Source organism: Vicugna pacos, chromosome 11, assembly GCF_048564905.1.
Source record: "Vicugna pacos chromosome 11, VicPac4, whole genome shotgun sequence".
NCBI classification, from domain to species: domain Eukaryota; kingdom Metazoa; phylum Chordata; class Mammalia; order Artiodactyla; family Camelidae; genus Vicugna; species Vicugna pacos.
In genome coordinates this window covers 3,857,080-3,881,784 of record NC_132997.1, presented here as the reverse complement: position 1 = coordinate 3,881,784, position 24,705 = coordinate 3,857,080, and the positions used below count along the sequence as shown (strand labels likewise).

The 24,705-nt window shown below is 40.8% G+C and overlaps 1 long non-coding RNA gene across 1 annotated transcript in view; it reads right to left on the bottom strand.

Moving 5' to 3' along the window:
• Positions 1–345: 345 nt before the first annotated feature.
• Positions 346–24,705, bottom strand: part of LOC140699580 (uncharacterized) — a 37,986-nt gene continuing 13,626 nt past the window's right edge. The window contains exons 5-11 of the long non-coding RNA XR_012077783.1: positions 11,777–11,913; positions 11,082–11,225; positions 10,326–10,447; positions 9,075–9,298; positions 2,827–3,026; positions 2,397–2,523; positions 346–619 (exon numbers count right to left, since the gene is read on the bottom strand). This is a non-coding gene — a long non-coding RNA (uncharacterized lncRNA). The remainder of the gene's footprint in view (positions 620–2,396; positions 2,524–2,826; positions 3,027–9,074; positions 9,299–10,325; positions 10,448–11,081; positions 11,226–11,776; positions 11,914–24,705) is intronic.

The following is a 24,705-nucleotide window of genomic DNA, read 5'->3' as shown; positions in this document are numbered from 1 at the left end:
CCTCCCTCCTGTGTGACGCCCAACTGGGACACCCACAGGGTTCTCTCGTGGCTGCCTGAACAGTCTTTTCCTATCACTCATGACACACCACAGTGTCTGAACTTAGCATGCTTTTGCAGCATCTTTTCCCTCCAGTTTCTCAGGAACAAGGCTGTTCGGGCCTGTATGAATTCCGGCTTCCTGAAATCTCCATGCTCAGGCTGGTCTTGCCTGTGCATCTGGCATGCTGCTCAGAGGCTCTTCCTCCCCTGCAGGAGGACGTTTCTAATCTTCACAGGGACACAACCTCAGGAGAGCTCTCCTCTCGCCCTCAGCACGGCAGTTGTCCCAGACCTCATCCCGAGCAGCCCCATTAGGACGGTGTCTGCCCAGCTCTGCTAGTCAGAACAGCAGCCTCAATGCCAGAGATTATGCCCAGGTCACACTGCAAACCTACTGCCCGCCTCACAGCCCCCAGCCAGCAGGTCACCTGGAAGTCACAGCAAGTGCCCCACCCAATCCAGAAGTCTCTTCTTTTGCCAGCACCACTGATGACTGGTTTCCAACCTTTGGTCAGTTTCTCACAAAACAGCACCTTCTACAGTGAAGCGGGTGGTTTTTCTTCTGCGCCTCATCCTTACTGGAAACGTAAAGGGAAACCAAAAGGCCTTTTCTCAACCCTTTTCTGATGAAACCCTCCCACCCACAATACTCATATGCTCAAGAGCTTTGGATCCACATGATTTTCTTTCCCTTACGCTAAGTGGCTCAAAAAACTGAGGAATTCTTTCTCCTTTGAGGGTATTAGCACTCAGTTTCTCGGCTTTAATCTGTTTTTGTCTCTCTCTTCAGTGACCCTAGCAGTTGCCACCTCTTACTCCCTTCAGCAGCCTCCCTCCCAACATCTAGTCTAGGAAATAAGCTGTGATGAGGGGCCCGGGGGCCGTCACAGAAGATGCAACTAAGGCAGAGAGAGGCTACATAATTTGCCTAAGAAATCACCTTGAACCACCAACAGAGTGTGTCACGTCCCTCTGTTTAACTCTTATGCTAAGCAAGTTAACTTTTTGTAGATTATGTTTATAAACAGATGAGGTATGAAAATACATACAAGGGCACACATCAACTCTAAGATATTCATTAACTCCACTATTTTGTTTCTATTTATTTTATTTCTATTAAAAAATTAAGAACCCCTGCAGTCAATATAGCAAAATGTTACTGGCTTTTAAATCCAGAATATAGAGGGGTTGTGTCATTACTCATTCTTATATGTATATTCACAAGACAAAATGATTTGAAAGTCTCTCTCCCCGCCCCCTACTCACTATTGGCTCTTACCAGAGCTCCCAGACCACGCATCTAAGAGCCTTTCACTTTACCAACAGCTGAACTCATCAGTTTTCCCCCAGAACTCCCTCTGCAGCTTTCCCTCCTCAGAACACAGCAGGACCATTATTTAACTCATTAATCCACCCAGAAACCTGGGCCTTACTCCATCCTACCTTCACAGAAAGCATTGACCCTTTCCTCTTTACCATCTAAACATGCCTTCAATATGTTCACTTTTACCCACTGACCGTCCCACCGCTCAAGTGGAAGCCAACAACACTGCCCACCAGGACTCATGAGTCTCCCAAGTGGCCCCACAGCCACTCTCCCCTACTTGAGACAAATGGGATTGTGTCACTCCCACGCTTTTTGGACTCTTTTCAGACCCACTGTTCTTAGAAGAAACTTCAATTTCTTCACCTGGTGAAGGTCTTTGCCATGAAAATATCAGCTCAGGAAGGGCAGGACACGCCCTCGTACCTCGGCCCCACCATCTGGCAGAGCATCAGCTTGGGAGGATTGAGTTCTTAGCAAACTAATTCACTTATCCATACAAATCCATGGTACATTAGAAAGATTTTAGATGTTGAGCTCGACTATTCATTTGGGGATTTTGCACTGGCAACCTGCAAGTATATATTCTAATGTTTGTGTCTTCTTAAAACCACACCCAGATTAAAGGAGTATTTGTGGAATGTCTTCGGAGTAAAAGGGACTGTACTTTTACAGATTTTATGTTTTATACTATGAACAACCCGGACAGGGTCACAAATGGAACCGCCTCACAAGTGACAGAAGACAGGTGAGACGCATATAGCAAAAGGTAACATAGATGGTAAGAGCAAAATTGTTTCTCCAACCCCCGAAAAAATTCCTCCAAGAACTGAAAACTAAGAATTTTGAAAGTAAAATACTATCATATAAAGAAAGAAAATAAATAATCCTCTTCATCAGGGTTTCTAGATCTGACTGCAGAGTTATTAGCAGGCCATACTGAATCCTAGCACAGAAAAATCAGATGGACTAGTGGTAAGTTCCAGGAAAACGGCAGTAATTCCTCCACTTGAAAGAGGACACACACTCACTTGTTGAAGGTGATTGTAAACCACATTCTGCAGAAATTCAGAAGATTCAGGCACCGCTTCTAGATGGTGATGACACGGAAGGATGGCTTGGATGCATGCTTCTAACTGAGTCACCGGCATTCTTACACTGCAGGGGGAAATGGAGGCCGTCAGCCAATAGCACAGATGTTCCTGTCATGTATCCCAGGCCGTGCCTCGGGGACTCAGTGTCCTGTAGCTGTCCGTCCCCAGGCGAGGACCCGCAGCGTGGCCCAAGCAAGCAGGAGGGGCACTGTGCTTGAGAAATCCCATCCCCCATGGGGGCAAGAGGGGCTGGTGGGGTTGTGTGAACCTATAAATGCTCATAGAAATACACCTGCATACATTCAAGTGATAAAATTAAAAGTAGCAGGCTATTTAACAAAATTTCAATTGTCAGTGTTAATTTTACCATTCCATTCCGCTTGTCCCCTGCACTCTGAGACAGGCTTAGGCTCTCTCACACCTGCAGCTCTGATGCAATAGTTGTGAATTTATTTTACTTTGCTGCAAGTGTCTTCCCTCCCAGTGTCACTGTGACTGTCGTCTCTTAACACAGTCAGATATCTTCCTGGATCTCTCCCTGAGTTCCTTGCTTCTGCTTCTCAGATCCTGAGATAAAGAACAGGTGAAGGCACATGACTGGAAAAGTCAATGTGGACTTGAACAAATTCCTCAGTGACCCCCTAGGTGAGTGCTGCCCACCCCTTACCTTCGATTCTCAAGGTTCTGCCCAGAGTGACATCTAGACAGGAGAGAGTCCTGGGCCCTATTAAAAGCTGTGTGGTTTGGGTGCAGGGAAAGCAGCAGGAGCTGGTTCCGTAGCCGGTCCCATCCACACCTCTGCTCCTCTCTCCCCTGAGGCCCCGCTGCCAAGCCCCCAGGCTCCCTGAGCTTCTGTCCTTCTCTTCTACTCTACTTCAAGCCCATTTCCTCTTCCTTTATTCCCTGATTATCCCCAGCTGGAGTGATTTTTCTATCATAGAATCTGAAAAAATTTCCTGCAGCTGAAAAAGAGGTGCCAGAGGTCAACGCCCATATGGTGGTTCCTGAAGAGAGCCCCTGGTTAGGGGGCCCTCACCAACACTCACGGGGCATCAGGCATGTTGCAGGGTCGACCACCCCCAATAAGAGTTTGCTGTGACCCCAAGGCACGCACAGCATCCCTGCTCACTAAAATATAGTTGTAGTCCTTTATTAAGAAGCAAAAATAAAAAAATTACTCATGTTTCTTAGTAAAATTATTTATGAGGGAGAAAAAGAAATTGTAATAGAAAGAACAAATTTCACTCCATGTTAGATGTGTTCGTTTGGCTTTAATCCTGTACCTTGTTTTCTAGGCTCAGACTTGATGTTTCTGCACCTTTTGTAAAAGAAAGTTGCCTTTAGCCTGAAATATCCAGGAGGGCCTATTCTCCGGGCTCTGATCTTTAAGAATATTTGCTCTTCTACACTTATGTATAGATGGCAAGTTGTAAAATACTGAATAACCTTTCTTTTTTTTGGAGGTTATACGGGGGCACCATAATTTGACCCACATGGACAGCTGCAGGAACAAAGGATTTCAAGGACAAACAATTCATACAACAAGAAGTTTGCAACAACCAGCCACATCCCCGCCCCTTTTTGGTATAATAGGAGACTGAATTCTGCCCTGGGGAAGAGAGTTCTACTGAATAACAATATGCCATTTTCTGGGCCTGCCAGCTTTACAAATAAAGTCTCTTTTCCTTACTCCAACATCTCATCTCCCGATTTATTGGCCTGTCATGCAGCAAGCAGAATGAGTTTGGACTTGGTAACAAATTGACTGCCTTAGAGGTAGTATGTCTCCACTGTTTCCTCATTTCCAGTATGTCACAACCTATCAATTTTATATGCTTTTTAACAACACGAACAAAAAACCTATTATAAGGAATTGATTCCACAGAAATAAAATTATTTCTACTCCTTCAAAACTTTTTTCTTTTCTATTTTATTTTGTTTTGCTTATTGAAAAGAAAATAAATTCAAATCATTTTATTTCACGTATTTTTATAGCTAGATATTGTAAATACTACAAAGATATTTAAATTGCAATAAAAATTGTTCATATATTAGTATAAAGATATATACACAATCAATGCAGATTAGGAAAGGAGTAGATATTTACTAAAAATCCACTGCACATCCAGTCTTTTACAAGCATATCCTGGAATATAAGCTCTATTATCCAGGGGCCCCCCACCCCCATTCTCACTGCCGTGTCCCTTAGTAATCAACTACCAAGGCACCAGCATAGAACCATGCGATCGCTATTTTAGGTATAAATGAGGGAATTAGCTCATTCAATTCTAAAACAGAAACCTTAAAATAAATACTGAACTTATTTACAGATAAACAAATTTGGACACAAAAAAGTACAGTTTCTCCCCAAATTCACAAAGATAATAACTGGTAAAGGCAAGATTTGAACTCATCTGCCTTGAATATAAAGCTAAGGTGGTAATCCCCTTCGACTGTGGAGAAACAGCAGCACAACCTGTCACCCTATCTTTGTTCGGATCTGGCTTTAGACAGCCTGAGACAGCACCCCATTCCTATGGAACTCGAGGGCAAACAATAACAATAAGTATTTTATATTCAGTAGTTTCTTAGGTCTCAATTATATAAAGTGTCAGCAGGTCAGCAGAAAACTCTGGGAAATATGAGTGGGTCCAGAGCTTTTTGCTGATAAGAAACTCAATCTATCAGGACAGAGTGACCTTCCCATGAGAGGCCTCATGGACATAAACTAAAGGCAGCTGAGCAATGAAAACTAGCAAGAACATGGAACTCAAGCAAGAAGGATCCCTACCATTCCCTGCCCAGTTGCCTCTTCACCCTTGTGGACAAGATGGCAGAAGGTCCAAGTTCTTGTCCAAGTTACAACATCATGGATTCTCACCCATAAAATATTACGACTCTATTCTGTCTTAAGTCCTTTCCAACTAAAATATGATGACACCAATATCTCAGCAGAATGTCTATGTCTCCACTTTCTCTCTTCTATTAGGAGACTATATCTATGGCTACAAAGCCGAAATTCAATTAAAAACACCATGCACGAAGCCTGGTGAACGTCTGTGTAAGAGACACTGTTCTCACGCTCAGTGAGTGAAAACTCAGAAAAAGTGGTCCTTCTCCCTCTGCAAGTGGGAGGTAGACTGATTTTGTGTGTGTGTGTGCGCACACGTGTGTGTGTGTAAATCAAATACAATGTATTCTGGGATGTGCACAGATTTTCTTTATGTTACTATCATTTCATGAGGATGAGCCAACCTTTAAATTAATTTGAATCTAGTATTCTGAGAGAGTCTCAGGCTCTTTTGGTGGAGGATGGGAAAGGGGAAAGGAAAGGAGGAAAGAAGTAAATGAAGCAAAGCTGTAAGAGTACTGCTAGGGAAAGGCAAGTCATTAATTCTGTTCCTACTTGCATCACACACAAATTAGGGACTGGCTTTCCCCCATGTCTTGTCAAGCACTGAGTTGCAGAAGAACAGCCGACAGCCCATTTCTCACTGAGCTTGTGACTGTACGTGGCATCTTATAGACACTAATTATTTAACCTGACCAAACAATCTAGCAGCAGGCTGTAATTCTCCTATTTTGAGAGATAAGAAAACAGGAAGTGAAAGAGGGTATATAGCTTGACCAAAGTCAGAGGACAAGTAAACTAAAGAGGATGAATTCAAACTCAGATCTGAATGCAGAGTCTGATCTTCCCACTCCCAGGGCTGGAAAATCCTTAACACACAGGGTCCCCAGCTCCTCTGCATTGTTCCTGGCACCAAGCATTTCCCATGGTGATATTCTCCAGTTCTCAGACACAGCACTCTGTGCAGCCAATAACCTCCATTCGACCTTGATCATCTACCTGCCATGCCCACCAGGCTTCACCAGGCAGGAAAGCTGGCTTTCAAGTGCATACAAAGCCACCCCTGGTTTATCCTGGACTCTTCAGCAGCTTTTCCAACGTAAAGGCAACCATGAAAGTGCTCACAGTTTGTAAATGAGCCACACTACCTCTCTCCATCTGTCTCCTCACCTATACTACTTTGCTATGACCATTTTGAGAATCTTGGAAACAAATTTTTAAAAACAGAAAAGAAAGGATTCTGTAACAAGTACTTAAAACTTACAATTTTAAATGAGAAGTCACAAAGTGAGTATTTACAAACCGAATCTTCCTTCCTAGGTGTCAGTTTTAACAGTTAAAAAATATAATAGCAAAAAATTCTCACGTAAAAAATTAACAAAATCATCAACAATAATCTGGAATAAACTCAAAAACAATGCCCATGTTGTACATGGAGAAAGTACAGGACTGTACTGAGGGGTAAAGTAAGAGGTGTGAAAGTAGAGACAACAACATTTTGTATGGAGGAAAGCAGTTTTGAAAAAATGTACGTTCTCCTAAAGATAATTCAAAATTACTAAAAAATCCCATGACAACACTTCTTTTTTTTTTAACTTGAAAAATTATATTAGAATTCTTCAGGAATAATAAAGTCATAATACTAGCCAAGAAAATTTGGGATGGTAAAGAGAATCAAAAAAATCGCACTGTCAGATATTAAATAAATTTTTACAATATGTAAGATATAGTGCTAGAGTAAGAAAGTAAGATTGACAGAAATAAACCATGAGCTCAAAAAGAGACTCTAGTGTACATAAGTATTTTTTACAGGTGGGATTTCAAGTTAAAAAGCAAAGTATGAATTCAATAATTGTCTTGGGACAATCAGAGAATCCCCTGGAAAGAACAAATTCTATTCCAGTCATATTGACCGCAAGAAAAATTACAGAAAGTGATGTGAATATTAGAAAGTACTAATAACAGCGAATATAATTCTTTGCTCATATTAATTCAACTTCTCCTCACTATAACAAGTACCATTATCATCTCCATCTTAGAGATTAAAAAAACCTACAGAAGAAATTTATACCATTATAAGAAAGCATTTCTAAGAATAATATCAAGAATAAAACCCAAAAAGAAGACATTTACTATCTTAAGATTATTTTGGGCCACAACAAAAATGAACCTACTGAACAAAATGAAAGGCAAAAAATTACAAGGAAAAGCTCTCTGATACATCTTGATGAAGACAAGGGGTTAGTGTTCATAATATACATAGAGCTGTCACAAAGCAACGAGAAGCTCCCTCACTTAAATGTGTTCAATGGACAAAAGAGATCATTCACTTTTTAAAAGTCAGATGGCTAATGAATGAAAAATGCTCAATACCTCACTGGTCATCAAGTGTAAATTAAAACAATGAAAAAGCACTTTTGCTCATCATATTGGCACATATTTTTAAAAGATATTCTAGCTAGTGTCCATCTTTGAGAGAACAAACTGTGAGCGATCTTTTGGAGGACGACATGTCAATGGATATGTAAACTCTGAAAAACGTGTGTACACACAGGCTGAACTCCACTTTTAGGAATTGTTTCATTTAGAAAAAATCAGTTCAAATAGATGTACTCATCAGAGCATTTACACAGCACTGTTTAAAATGGTGAGAAGAAAAGCTGAAGTGAAATCATATCCAGCGATAGAGAATTGGTTACATAAGTTATTCTACATCTTTTCATTCCCCACAGGAGAAGGAATTTCTAGATTTACTTGAAAGGAGCCTGTGATTTATGAAGTTGTCACATCCAAGGACTAAATTTCCAGAAACTTTAACTAAAGAAATACTCATACAAGATCACAGGAATGTTTGTATAAGAAGGATTCCAGTCAAACACCCTTTCTGACAGTGGAAGATGGAGAAAACTTAAGTGTCTACCATCAAGACAATGATGCGGTAAATCACGGCGAGCTGTGGGCACTTAAGTTCCGGCGTTTCGGCGTGGTCCAAGGCCTTGTCCACAGTACTCTCCCACGAAAGGTGTCCTTACACAAGAGAATAAACCTGCACATCAGGAAAACCCTCTACTCTATCTGAAAGGACTGGGTGAGTCTAGAGGGGGAAGAAGTCAATGATATATACCTGAGTGAATAAACCGAGCTGCAGAAAACATATAGTATGGACTTATTTTTCAATAAAGCATATATACACTCACATATACATAGATTTCTCATATTCGTGATGTATGTGTATATATATATGACATAGGCATAAAGGTCATGAAATACATACTCCACATTGTCAGCAGTTTTTACTCTCTGGAAATAAGGGGAAGGGAATTAGGGGACTTTCGGTACCACCACAGTTCTCTTTTCAGTATTTCAGTTAAGTATACTTGGAGTTTAAAAGTTTATTTAAGTCCAAAGTAAAATGGACGATGCCTCCACAAGACAGAATGCTATACTGGTCATTAAAAATCATGCCAGTGGAGATAGAATATTGTAGCAAAATGTGTAATAAGCCGAATGGAAAATGGAGGTCTCCATACAGTAAACAGGCACACAGTGCTCGCTGGTTTTTATGACAGAGGTAATACACACTGATGAAAAGAACAGAAAATAGATTTTAAAGTGTTAATTATTATCTCTGAGTACTGGGAACAAGATAGACACTTTTGACACTTTTTTCAGACTTTTATATTAAATACACACTATTTTTCACCTGAAAAAAGCATTTTTTGATGTCTAGTACCACACATTGGAAAAAACACACGAGTACTTACAGAAACAAATAACTAGGAGACACCACAGCACCGTCACGCAGTGTAGAAAGGGCAATCCTGAATAACACCACGCAGTTACATAAGGACCCACAAAGTGACAGCACCCCCTGTAACAGGGCGCCCCCCCTTCTATTTGTCAGTTGTGTCTTCAGGGCTGAGGCAATTCTGAGCACGGCCAGTGTCAGTGCTGATGTCTGGATGGATGCCACTGGAGGTGAAGGCACCTGCAAGCCGAGAGGAAGAATAGAAATCATCCTCTGCTTTTTCTGTCTTGTTTCTTTGTTACTTTTAAAGAGAGGCGTAAATAAGATAAACTGAATCTTCCCTACTGAAATTTCAGTAATGAAACCGTTTTTAAAGTGTTCACAACTTATATTCTGCCTATGACTGTCTTTTCAACAAAGCATCATATTTATTAAATGTTAATTAACTCAGTTAATTAACTACTTGTTGAAACCAATTAAAGAACATGAAATGCACTACGTGAAAGCACCAAGCCTGCAGTGACTAGCTCAGCTGTCTTCACGTCAGTGCAGTCAAACCCCACCATCCCGTAGCCCTGAGCTTCTGATGCTGGTAAGAGAGCACGCTGCTGCCTCAGATGGAGAGAAACGGTGAAAGCATTTTCTGAAATCTACAGCACTGAAAAAACATAAGTGATAAATCCCAGGCTCCTTTGAGGCTGCCATTTTCCGTTTCTGGCCAACACCCGTCAATGAGCAGAACCACCCCATTCCCGAGTCATGGGACTCACGTGGGCAGAAGTTTTGGAGAAATTTCCAGGTATAGAATGTAAACCAACTATACATAAAACTCTGAAAAAGAAAAGATGCAATACTTTGATTTTGGAAGACACTAAAATATTCTCCTAATCCTTAGTATTTGGAAAAGCTGGGCTTCTACTAAGCCACTTATTTATTTCACAGCCAATGAGCATCTTCCACAAACCCTGTTTCCCTGTGTCTGCTGGGAGCTTCAGGCACATTGATGCTGTCTATCTTATAAGTCACAAGGCAGAGGCGTGTGTCTCACGCCTGCAAATCTCACACAGGCTCAACTCCTAGCCTCACTGTATGAACTTGGCCCCATTTTCTCACGTGTTTATTTGGTATCTGTTCTTCTGTAAGCTGCCTGAAATGCTTCTTGGAACAAGTCAGAAGAATGAGTGGGTAGAGAAATGGACAGAAGGACAGGTGAGAGATGGGCAGACAAACAGAGAGTCTCCAAGAGAAGGGGAGCAATCAAAATTACCTATGCAAAACCCTCTTCTAGTCAGGGAAGGAAACCACCACGGAGAAGTGTGAAGAGGCAGGTAGCTTAGGACTGTTTCCTGGATTCCATGAAAAGTCACACCAAGAGATGAGAGGGTAGAACTATAAATAATAAAAGAAAAAAAGCATGCATGTTTGAAAAATATATCTACATTATGTACTTTCTAAAGAATAGAGTCAAATCAGCAAGGCCCAATAACACAATCCTTGGGTATTTACAGAAGTGAGAATCCCATCTCCAATCCGCAAGGCATCCCTTTGGAGCACTGAGAGTCTACACGGTGTGGTCATAAAGCCGTCACCGCAAAAGCTATGCTATCCTGCACTTACGAGGAAAGAGCAGCTGTACTCGGTCTGCCTACACGCGTCTTTTACAGCCCTCAGCACCTCTACGGGGGAGGGACGCCTAGCGAGCCCCATCTCTGCAGGACAGAAAACAAGTCCAGGAGAGGCTAAGCCGACCCACCAATTCTCCATCTCACAGGACTTGTCACTCCAGACCCGGACTTGAACTCGGACCCACGTTTGTAACCAAAGTACTACCGTATTTTATGTGCTTTTTGTGTGTATAATACATTTGTTTCTGGCATGAAAGGGTATTTAATAAATGATCGGTTGTCTTGTCTATCTCATTAGCTCACAATCTTTATATTTTTGTATTGTACTCTTCCCCTGGAGAAAGGAACGGAAAGAGCGGGGGTCAGAATGAGGTGGGGCTCCATTCTTTATCTGTTACCTCATCTCATCCAAGTCCCCAAACAGGGAGAAAGAGCAAATGTTCTCTTCATCATTTAAAGAGAGGGCTCCAGTGATGGTGACTTACTCAACTCCAAAACCAAGTCTGGGGGAAGGGCACATGTAGCAACGAGAACAGTATCACCTGTAGGAAGGCAAAAAGAGCTCAGGGGATGGCTCAATGGGTCAGCCTGATTTAATTTCAATCGATAAAACAATAACACACTCTAAAAATATTAGCATACAATGGATTTGCTCTTTCTTGACATCTAGCAAGTTTCCACATCTCACATGTAACATTATCATGAACTAGTGAAAGGAAGAGTCCACAGACAAGGAAAATCAATGCCACAGGCAGGCTGAAACACAGGCTGGAGGAAAGGAAGAGAAAGGGCATAGTTAAGAAGAGGGGAAATTCTGGGAAAAAGACATCATCACAAGGACTCTCAAGCATCATCCAGCAATCATATAATCATTCTTTCAAGAGAAAGTTACTTAGGTCCTATTTTGTGCAACATTGTACAGTGGGCGAAGCAAGAGCACAGCGTCCGGTGGCAGCAAGTTGCGGAGCTCCAATACACTTCTGATCCCGGTACCTTGCACACTTGTCCTCAGTATAAAGGCAAAAAATATAGTAAAATAATCCAATGTAAACTCTATGCAATGCTGAAAAAAAATTAAAGAAGACCTAAATACCTGGACAGACACACCACGCACATTCCTGGATCAAATGACAGCATTCTTGGGATGGCAGTGCTCCCCAGAGCGATCCATATATTCAACGTTGACTCGATCACAATCCCAGTGGGTTGCTCTGCAGAAACTATCTGCTGCTACAATTCATATGGGAATTCGAGGATCTCAGTAACCAAACCGTAGTTGAAATAGAAGAACAATTTGAGAGGACTTGTAATTCTCAATTTCAAACCTTACAACTGTATCTCCAGGTGAGATTAGAGGCCATTTTTAAGTTATAATTGTGTTTATCCTTATTTTCTAAATTCTGTACAATGAATATACCTGTTAGAATAAGAAATATAAAAAGTAAGGTATTTTTTAAAACATGCAAACCGATTCATTCATTGGGAAAAAAATATTTTGACTATAAAGAAGAAAACAAATATCTAGTGAAAAAGGACTATTTAAAAACAAGAGTGCATTTACATTTTCCTAAATTGGAACCTGAAAAGCACAGACACATCAAGTTTCTAGGGAGAGTGTTGCAACATATTAATTGTTATTTCCAAAATTCTAATTGAACAATGAAAACTCAAGAAAGGGAAAATCTTGATTGACAGCCAACTGCAAACACATGGAGATCAAAGGCCTAGAAATCATAGTTCCTTTAACTCTGCTACTAACTCAATAGGAGAGGAAATTCCTCACAGAGGGGACAGTGGAATCCCATGCATAAGAAAGGATACACAGTACAAACTGCACTAGAATTGGGGGTGGTTTCCTTAGAAGAATTCTAAAGTTACAACATTGCTGAAAAACTATAAAAACACTGACAGACAGATTAAAACACACAGTCATATATATTATATAGAAAGATATGAAGTCTGCTCCCATGTTGCATAGAAATACGAACATATTTGTTCATTTATGGGCACTGATTACTTTATCCCAGGTAGAATATTTCAACTAAAATAGATAATCAATAATACACTCCTCTTGTCAAGGCTAGTTGATAAGTTACTCTGCTATGTAAGCATAATGTGTCTAAGATAGATTTTAAATTAGTGAAAAAGATTTTTGTATGGTTTCTTGAACCCTTCTCAAAACACCAAGCTTAATTTTAAAATAAATCTGAGCAGTATTTCTATATGATCTTTTCCCTCGTGAAATGAACAACACAGTCTGTTGTCAAAATTCTTTCCTTACAATGATTCACGAGCACCGTATACTCACAAAACTGCTGGACAGCAAGGCACTATCCAGACACTGTGACAAAAGAAATGAAACACAAGGAAGACAGTGACCCTATTCTGCAGGGCTAATAATCTGTTCCAACACTGGGTTTTTATTTGATTGGTTTGATTGGTTAGAAAAATAAAATCACTCAAGTACACTCTTCTTTGAGCATTATGTAAATCATGACTCTTTTTAGTGTCATGAGCAGGAAAGACTTGAGCATGAATTGATTAGATCAACTAGGCACAATCATCACTGGAGCCTGAGTAATAAATAAGTACATGAGACCTAAAATAAACCTACACAGATCTCTACAAGGAAAATGAAGAGGTGAGTTCCCCAATGAGAAAACAAACAATCAAGAAATCAAAAAAGGAAAACTTTTTCATTAACGATTCCAGGCAGTAGTGGAGCATGGTGGTGAAGATCACAAATGCTGGGGACAAACATGAGGGTCTGAAATCCCACAGCACTGGGTAGCTGTGACACTGATATTTCAGTGAAATTTTCTGCACCTCAGTCTCCTATCCATAGACTGTGGACAACCACAGCACCCATCTCCTAGAACGGTCTTAAGAATTAAGTTATTTTTTATATAAAAGTTTAAATAAAATACCTCAGATTTTAAATATTACCCCAAAAGCTCAAGGAACAAAGAAAACAGTGATAAATTGGAGTTCATCAAATGTTAAAAATTTGCTTCAAAGGACACCATCCAGAAAGTGAAAAAACAACAGAGAGGAGAAAATTTTTTCAAATTATTTAACTGATTAAGTATTCAGATAAAATAAAAGAAAAAACTCCTACAACTCAACAAGAAAAAGAGAACTCAATTAAAATGTGAATAAAGTATCTGAAAATGTATTTTTCAAAGAAAATACACAAATGGCCAATAAGCACAATCAAACGATGTTCAATATCATTAGCTGTAAAAGAAATCAAGTCAAAACCACTAGGAGAAACCGCTTCACACTCACTACAATAGGTTATAATAAAAAAAAGTGTAACAAGCACTAATGAAGACACAGAGGAAGCGGAGTGCACAGCCCTTACTGGTGAGGATGTAACACAGCGTGGCCACTTTAGAAAACAGCCTGGCAGGTCCTCAGAGAGTTGAACATTTGGTTTATGAATGATCCAGCATTTCTGCTCTCTGGTCACCCAAGTAAGAGAACTGAAAACAAATGTCCACATAAAAACTCCTACAGGAGTATTCACGGCGCCATTACTCTTCACACCCAAAAAGCAGAAACAACACAAATGACTATCACCTGATGAATGGGTAAACAGTGGGGCCCGGATATACAGTAGAATATAATTCAGCAATAGCAAAGCATAGAGTACTGACCCAGGCCACAACCTGGAAAAACATTGAAAAAGTTACTCAGTGTGAAAGAAGTCAGTCACAATAGACAGTTCCATTTACATGAAATAACTTGTTTTACATGAAATGTCCAGCACAGGCAAATCCACAGAGAGAGAACAGTGGCTGCCTGGGGCTGGGGGAGGATGAGGAAGATGGGAATGACTGCTTGTGCATACAGGGCTTCCTGTTGGGGGATGAAAATATTCTAAGATTGACTGCGATGCACAATTCTGGGCATTGAGTAAAAACCGCTGTACATTTTAATGGGTGAATTGTATTAAAACTGTTAAGGACAAAAGCACCTAGGGCCAGAACCTTCAAATAGTAAATGCAAATTGCTAACTTTTATTACAGGAAGAAGAAACTGCCCTCAGCATGAAAGCAGGAGATCGGCAAATGTGGGTTAACAGAATTGGACAAGAGCATTTCACTTGAAAGGGTTGCTGAGTGTACACGAAATATTCAGAAATAGGAAAATCAGCTTGACATCACGAAGAAGCATTCTGCTTCAAATGCAGATCAAGGATTCGGCAAGCCCAGCTGCTAGAAATAACCAGAGAAGAAACCTGGTTCTTAAAACAAGCACCAGAGCCAACAAGGAAATGGTGGTGAGGAAAGCAGGCAGCCAAAAATCTGGAACAGTTTGCTACAAATAATTTCTCCACTGAAAATTCAAAAATAAAATGAAAGTGATGCAATGCTGAGCTGGCCTCACGTTAAAGGGCTTCCTCTGCTGCTCGACAGTTCTGTAACCCCGAATGTGAGACTCAGGAGAATCAGCATGGCTCCTGGCAGTCCCCAAGTGACTGCCCACCAGCACGCTTACCACCATCACATCTGCCAGGGTTGTATTGCACAGAAGAGACCAACTTCTAAAAGGCACAGGAAATGTTTACCAGGGAAGAAAAGGCTGCTGTCAGTCCTGGGACAGAGGCCCTGTGAGCAGAGGCCAGAAGGCTGCAGGTGAACTGGAGTAGACCTGGGGCAGGAAGGGACCACGGAAGAGCAGATCTCAATTTTCTACTCTCTCTCCCTCGGGTAGGAGAGATAAAGCCTGCATCCTTCTCACCTGGAACTGTGGGTTCTGGCTGGCAGAAGTCTTACGTACAGGGAATGAATACTCAAGACTCTGTGGAAAAAGTCAAGAAAGCGAGAGGGCGTAGGGACCCAACTCCACGAGCCTCTCAAATGCTCCCATATTTATTGTGTATAATCAAAGGAAAACGTCATTAACAGTTGAGTGATAGTAAGCAGGAACTTGGGGAAAGAAGGATGAGACAGAGATTGTAGAATCCACCATGAGTACAAAGGCTTAGTGTATCTTTAGCGAAGTCATGGTGTGAGAGGAATAAGATACATTCTTTAGACATGTGAATTACAAAGCAGACCACCAGACCAGCTAGGTCCTTGTTTGGGGGATAATAGAGTATCTAACTGCACACAAGCCCAGCCTTTATAGCTGAGGGCCTGGGTCATTGCTTTGCGATGAGCAGAGTGCTATCTAAAACCTCATCTACGCAAGCAAAGCATTATCTCTGCTTTTTAAGGCAAGGAGACAGGAGTGAGTATGCACAGGGCCCTGCTTGCAAAGCAGTTACTAAGCATACGTTTTCTTCTTAAATTTGACAGGCGGCTGGGGTCTGTTAAAATTTGTTAACCCAATCATGGGCTCCCACATGGAACCATTATGAAGGACACCCTAGGGTGACAAATCCTGGCTCTGGGTCTTTTCCTGCCAGCTTCAGCCACTCTAGCAGAGTCTAGGCACATTCCTGAATAATGATCATACAGAACCACCCACACTGTTAACTACTGGTGCTTGAAACTTAATTTTAGCTCTACACAACTTAACGTAGAAAAGTTTCAGAAATAAAAGATATTATATTTATTTTATATCTCATCATAGGACTGATTTTTCTGATTGCTCTAAGCTGCTTCTTCTTGGTAAAGCACCTAATTCTGCAGGTGAATTCAGTACTTTCTTTGGGCATAACTAGCCAGTTTGGGCTCGCTAACTTCTATTGGTCAAATACCGATACACTTAATTGATTTCATTGTTCATCAATTTCAGCTGGGAGCAGAGGGAGTGTCACTCTGTTCCTCAGCCCACCCTCAACTCTTTATCATCAGCAACTCAGGCCTCCGGAAACCAAAAAAAGCTTTTGTTTCCCTTCTACAGTTTCAACAAACCCAACAGGATACATAAGCCTGGAGAAAGAATTCAAAACAAATGTTAAAACAAAAATCAATAAACCTGAAGCAACTCCATCTCCGAATCATGATACACAATGACATGAGATTAAGTGTGTCAGGCACAAAGCATGGGTGAGCCTGACCACCTGATTTCTATTCTTCAAAGGAAGGAAAGTTTTCTTATTTTTTATTATCACTCTGTCATTGTTTCTGATTAAGCCAAAAACTAGTTTATGAAATAATTAAGCATTGAAATAACAGATTATTGTTGTATCAATTACAGAAGGCATTCAGAGGTGTTAGGAAAAACCACCTCTGTAAAAAATGTCTTCCACTGTGAAGAACACGTATACAAAATGCAACAGAGAATTCAAGCTCTTGTGGGGAGTAAAAGCCACAGAAACAAAGCAAAGTCATTACTATGAGTCAACTCAAAATTCACTGGACAATCATGTTCAATGCATTCAATGAAATTTAAAGGCATACTGCAAACCATATACTTAATGATCTGCAGGCTAGAGGAAGAATTTCTCTCTTTAACAGACAAGATTAATCAACAGGGTGCCCCACCAAACAAGGACCAAAGAACAATCAAGTTTTTAACAGTTCTGATAAATCAGCATTTTCTAAAGATCAAAATCCAGAAATTTTAAACATTCATTCACACCACAATGAAACAAGCACTTAAAAAAAACCCAAAGAAAATAAGCACATAGAACATGTACATAGATCAATGAGAATTTCTTGTGACGCTGGAAGAAACAGGCTATAGTCTTTTACTTGAGAAATAAAACTACTTTTAAAGATAAATGCTAAAACACATTTCATCATTCATGTTGCCTTGAAAAATCTGAGGCACTTGTATCTGATTAGAAAAGCAATTCTGAGTAATAGTGTGTTACAATTCAGTGCCAGTTTGCTTTAGAAGAAAAGAGAAAAGAAAAGCTACTGTTTCTCATATCCTGCACAAAGTGTGAAGTGTCTCCCTGCCTCTTTCTCCTCCCGTTTTCTAAGCTCATGCTTCCCAACCCTTCTGAAACAAGTATGAGAACCTCTTATTCCCGCCAATATGCCAAATGACAAAAGAAAATCAATTTATTTGTGTAAGTATATGCTTATACCTTGAACTGGAAGAGAAAGATATCAGAAGTCTATATGGAACTTATTTCTACATTCCTGAATCACACACACAAACGTTCACACAGACACAGACACAGACACATACCCCCTGGATTACTGGGAAATTCACAAGGTTATGATTTCCATCTTCTAGAAGATAACTTTGTAGTTAGTCTAAAATACAAAACTGTCAGCTTTGGAAAGCCTTGATCACCTGCTAAAGCATCCAAATATCAAAGAGACCCAATTAGCCTTCTCGGTAGAATGTAATTTCCCATGATGGCAAAACATACCCTAAGAAGTACTGGATCCAAGTCTCGTGTTTATCACTAGCTATGATCGCTTTTAAGCACATTAACAGATTCAGAAACGTATGTCTCAACAGCATTTATTCTTATTGAAATAGTATACGTGTTCAATTGCCTATACAGAGATCAGGTCCCATGATGGAGTTTAAGAGCTATTTTGTGTATTGCAATATTTATTTTTAAGTGCAGACAAGGAGGGTGGGTATTACTCAGTTGTAGAGAACCTGCATAGCATGCACAATGTCCTGGCTTCAGTCCCCCGTACCTCAAAAAATATAAATAAAATAAGGGCATATTTAAAAATGAGTAAAGTTATAAAAAAATGCAGACTAAAAACCACTGCAATCTAGGAGACACAATTACAATAAAAAAACAAGAGTTTCTATCAATTATTGGCTATTTGCCAATCGCAGAGACAACCAGAATTCACACCTGATAACCATCACGTGTGATTCTCAGCAACCCTACTAAGTAGACACGGATGAGAAACCAGGCTCTGCGGATGAGGAGACGGAGCTCAGAGGAGCCGGGGACGCTGACCGTCCTGCTTCCCGTGACACCACATCAGCCCAGGGCAAGCGCTGACGGAGCTGCTATGAGGGGACACCCAGCTGCATGGAACCTTGGGGCACTGGGGAGTCCCAGAAAACACTAAAAACTGTTCAGTGAAAAACCAGCTCAAATATAATACACTGTGCCACATTGTTTAAACAGGGAACATGACTGAGACCTTTTTGATGCCTCCGTGTCCTTTCTGCCATCGTCAGTTACTTGCCCTCACAGCGTGACCAGTGATGAACTGGACCCCATATGAAGTGCACTCAGATGGCAGAGCATTTGAAGCTGTTTTATGAAGTTTGTAAGACTCTGTGCCTCACACAGGCGGTCATCCATCACTTCTCACCGGTGTGGACGTACCACCTGAAATCACTCCTTTCTGCTTTTTAAAATCCCTTCATCTACTCCAGACTTTTCAACAGCAAAGAAGAAGCTAAACCACAGACAGTGGACAGCTTTTCACCAAATTTCTTGAACGGCCCATCAGACTACCTGGAAGCCCTTTACTTTTATTAAACCCACTTCCAGGTACTTCATCATTTTCTGATTGGTGGACTTGGCCTCTGACTGAGCTACTCAGAGAGCTCCCAGCCTCACATCCGTGAGAGGACCCTGCTGTTGGGAGAAATCAGTGAGAAAGGCGTACATCCCCTAGTCAGGTCTGCACGGCTAGAAGTGCCACAACGTGCTAAAAATTTATACCGTCATAACCCCTGGGCTCCCATGGACTGGTTTCACATTAACCAAACTCATGAGACACTGATACAAGAAAACCAGAAATTTAACTTATTAATGTAACAGAAGACGTGAAACTATGAACCAGACTGCAATATCAGAGTTCAACCATGAGTATATGTTCTCCTCCACGGCCCAATCACGGGCAGGCAGTCACATGGCAAGTGTGGACAGAAGCAGAGCAGGAAGGATTTCTACATTAATTCAATGGACTAAATTTCTGTTATACCAACAGATCTGCTGCCTGGAAAACAATTAATGCTAATCACGGTGCACTCTTCGTGGACAGTTGCCGAGACACGACTGTGAGCACCTGTGTAACTCTCCTTTCCCTGTCCTTTATGGGCTAATTGAGGCACAGACGTACAGAAATCGAGGGATGCAGATACATCTAAACACCCAAAGCCCATTCTGGGAGCCACAATACCATACAGCCAGGGTGAAAATACTTGCTCTGCCACTTACTGGTTCTGTGACCTTGGCCAACTTACCCTCTGTGTGCCTTAATTTCCACACTGTAAAACTGGGATAACAATCAAACCTTCCTTACTCGCTTGTTGACAAGATTGAAGGATTCATTTCTGTAAAACACTCAGAAAAGAATGTAGCACATTTTTGGTGCTCAACAAATGTCAAATTAATATTACAGTGGTTTACAAGTCTCCTTCCTAATCATCTTCTGTGTTTCCTGGCTAGACTAATACCCAAAGGAAATTTTTATTTCTCCTTTTATAAACTCTTGGGGTGCACCCTTCTGTTCCATCCCACCACCTGTTTAAACTGATGGAAGGGATACCTCCTCCCCACTCCTCTGGGTCATGCAGAGTGCTACTCCCTTCACAGCCCTGACCCCTGGCCCACAGCTAGCCCTCCTCACATTAACAGATTGAGTTGTGATTCCAGGGAGACAAGCAGGGCATGTGAAACCCTTCCTTTCCCTCCAGTGTTGGCCACCCTAGGGAAGCACCCTGGATGCTCAGCTCCATGGCAGAACAGCCCTGTGCATGATGGGGCAGATTCTCTCAAGGGAAGGCTTGTTGTGGCCCAGAGATACCTGGGACAGGGTGAGTCTCTACTTCTGGGACACAGTATCATGACACTCATTTACCCACAGCCCTGAAGTTCATGGAGAACGTGGCTTCATCAGTAACAAAGAAGACATTTAACGCCTGCCTACTCTTTTGTGTCATCTCTCAGTTGGCTGCTGGAGACAACATGTGTATAAGTATTGGTTCCCCTTAGGCCCCAACATATATGAAGTAACAAAAATTTCTGTGGCTTAACGTTGGTCCAGGGCGACTGTGTAACAGTTCTGACTCTGCTGATGCTAAATTATGGGTGTAGGAATTATGGAACCTCCTCAAATATCTTTCATCATAAAATCAGCTTTTCTTATTTTCTTGTTTCTTTGTAATTACCAAAGACTATAAAATGATGGCTTCACACAAAACAGCAGCTAAAGTTTATGAGCTCTCTTGACGTACCCACTGTGTTAAACACGTTACATAATTACTAATTCTCACAATTCTACAAAGCAGATATGAGCGTCCCCTTCTCACAGACAAGGGGAAAACTCAGAACGAGCTGACTCAGGATCACGTGGTTCAGTGGCAGCACGTGCAGGCAAACCCAAGTCAAGAAACTACACCCCTTCATATATGTACCAAATCAACTGCCACCAATTAACACACAGCGGCGGGGTCAATACTCAGGGAACTCAACACACTTTTCAGCTTTATGGTGCTCCAGAGGCAGCTTCTAGCTGTTTTATAAAATCCCGGCTCACTGGTTTCTAACACTAGAAGAAAAGGCCGATTTTGCCATTGTTTGCACAGCAAGTCTGAAATGTTCACAGCGAGATAACAGAATAAAACTATGATATAAGCAGAAAAATTTTTCCAGGTAGAAAGACATAATGGACATTGTGCTATTCTGAAGCATTAAGCAAAGAAATCAAAATAAAATCACATTGTTTAAGCCTTATTTTACAAACAGAAAAATTAAGACTGTAAAAAGTTGCAACAGCGCCACCTATGGCTAAAAAGACCTTCCAGGTTGCCGGGAAACATGCAACACAAAAATTGACTGTAGGATGAGAAACGAGAATCAGGTAACTAGAAGCTTATGTAGCATATACTGCACTTTGCTTCGGGGGAATGGACGGGTATTCAGTATTTAATCTGATATTGCTAATACTCCTAAATATAAACAAAATACATAGGCTCATGGAAATTCATCTTAGAAGTGGAAAGATTCCAGTCCAGCCACTTCATTTTACATGAGGGGAGACTGAGACCTGAGATCTGTCCTCCTGGCAATCAGCAGCAAAGCTCTCCTAGGTCTCATGTCTTGCACTGTAGTAAAAACCAACAGAACTGTACTACACCTATATTCATAGAAGTCACGTCTGTATTTCTCCAACAGTAGGTAATCTAAGTATCTTGCAAAATAGTTCTCAAAGAGCCAGAAAATGATACAAGTTTGTTGAAATACAAAAACATTTATTTACATATTAAAACAGCATGAGCTTTATTCTCTCTATTAAAAAAGTGACATGTCAAATCAAAATTTTGAAATTTTAAAACCTGAAAAGAGTGCAGAAAAAAATCAAAATATTCTTTAATCACAAAAGAGAGAAGCTTATTCCCTGAAAATAATCAATGTGGATTTTTCTAAACTTAATGGTTCTGGTCAGAATCCCGAGAAATTAAATGTCTGATGGATGGTTACACGGCAACATGAATTCTGAGCTGTAACAATACACATTCTGTGTAAATAATCTTCAAGGTCGTCTGCTTAAGGCAATTTAAGTAGTCCCTGTCTCACTAGAATGACACAGATTTCAATAAAGCTTCATACTGCACTTATAAAAAAACTGAATCCTAGTTTCTTTAAGCCATATTAATGTATATCATATATATACATATTGAATATGCATCAGAAATAAGCTACACTTTTTAGTATTCAGAGTTGATACTTCTAAACTATCAGTCACTGTGACAGCACATTTTTATTAAGCACCTATACGGTGCTTTGTATACAAGGCGTCCAGCTCTCACAGTCAGACAAGGTAAACCATATTACTCAAATTTCACAAATGATGAAATATACTTAAGCCAGGTAAACAACTAAGATATTCATCATCAGGAAAGAAAAGAGTAAGGATTTTACTTACAATACTCACTGACAAAGTTTTCTTTCATACTAAGACTACATAAAACAAATTCAGTGTTTGGAAATTTTTCAGTAAATAAACACCACTAGAAAAAACAAGTAACATCATTAGCAACAGTTGGACTTTCAAAGACCACTTCTCTCTTGCACAATAGTTATTTTAAATGTTTTGTTTTTAGTTCTCACAAAGCACTAAATTAAAAAAATATTACCTTTAAAGTCATTACCTGAGAATAAAACATTTGTGAAAATGTACAATTTTAATTTATGTCACTCTGCCTCACATTCTCACTGGTGTCTCTCCTTTGAAGACCTCATCAGGCTGAGATAGCTAAAATCGGTCATTTATGGACTCACAGGAGTTCGGGAAAACACTCAACGGGAGGCTGATTAGAGGAGCAATTGAGAATTCATCCTGTGCAGCCTGGATTCCAGCATCGAGCTAGCCACCGCCAGCTGCGTGTGATTTGGGGCAAGCTGACCCATCTCTCAATCCCTCAGCTACAAAAAAGGAGACACTGATACCTACAATCAAACACCTGCTATGAAGTAAAATATGAGCAAAGCATTTTAGCCTCAGTTAGGCGTCCACTCACAGCGAGTTTGGTCATGATGATGAGGAGGATGGCAGTTAATAAATTAAGCTCGACCAAACAGGAGATATCACCTTAAAGGAGAAACATTCTAAGTCCATGAGAATTTCCTTTTGGATGGATTGCAGAATATTCTATAGATTTTTTTTTAATAAACCAAATTTTGTCCATTAATTGTAGATTTACAGGTTCATGGACAAGTCTCCAGAAAAAGAATTAGAGGCCTCTAACCTCTGAAAACTAAGATGTAAATTTTAAAAAAAATCAGGGAAGAGATTATACCTCATTTGGGAGAGTATGTTCTTAGCATGCATGAGGCCCTCAGTTCAGTCCCCAGTAACTCCATCTAAAAACTTTGTTTTGTAAGAAATAGAGAATTAAAGCAAAAAGATGGAGGAATAGGGAATTTTTTAGAGACTCATCTCAGATTTAAGATGGGGAAGAAACCATCCAATTCTCAGAAGAAATCTTGAGGACTATGTAAACTGGATCTGAGATGTCTAGTCTTTTAACATTATTCATGAAATCATATTACCAAGTCTTAAAACTACCTGATAAACCACAGTGGTGATACTGATCATAACAGCTACCATCACGTATCGAGCTCCGGCTAGGACTGCTCTGTTCTGACATCTCTGCACCTCAGGCCTCACCAGGCGGAGAGCACTAAATTCGGTCATTTATGAACATCTCGTGTAAGTCCTCCATTTGTGCTTCTCACTCTCCCCTCACCAGCTCCTCTGAGGGAAGCACTGTTATCATCTTCCCCACCCACAGATAAGGCCACTGAGGCACAGAGACTAAACCTGTTCCAGGCCACATTGGCATTAAAGGACGTCTGTATTTCTGCTGTTTTGCTTTTCACAAAGGAATCTGAGATATCAATTCAAGGCAGACTGTTAAATAATCAAGTCTGTCAGGTCTTCACCTCAAAGAGCAGATACTATAAATTCCTGATGTAGGATGAGGCTGCCGCCACAAACTGACTCAGCTTGAAATTAATATCCAAGATGAAGCAGCGGATACACGTAAATATTCACGATTGTCAACTCTGCTCACGGGTCTGGGCCCTTCACTGCCTGAAAGGGGGTGAAATCCCCACCTGTGTCTGGGAGGGAAGCCCGGCTCTTCCCGGGCTCACCCAGGCTTCATGGGCTATTTACCCCCACAGACTAGCCTCAACGGTTAAAAGCTCTCAAGATTTTTACACCAGGCAAAACTGAAAGACATTTCTGCAGATGGAGCACTTCTCAGGCTTAAATTTTTTTGCCTACACTCAGCCAGAGGGAGAAAAGGAACAGAACTCTACAAAGTCTCTGACCCTCACCACTCACAGGAGTAGAATGACCACAGCAGAAGATGGCACTTCACATTGCAGAATGAGAACAAAATAAAGATGCCCCAACGACAGGCACTCCCAGACACAGCGCTCAGCAGTCTTCTGCACAATCACGGTTGTGCAGCCCTCATCAACTTCTATTTCCAGAACACTTCATCAGCCCAAAAGAATCCCCCTATCACTAGCATTCACTCCCTAATCCCCCTCCACTCAGCCCCTTCCAACCATCACCTGCTCTCTGCCTCTGCATGTGCCTATTCTGGGCATTTCAGATCACTGAAATCAACAATTTGTGACCGTTTGTGTCTGCTTCCTTTCAAATAACA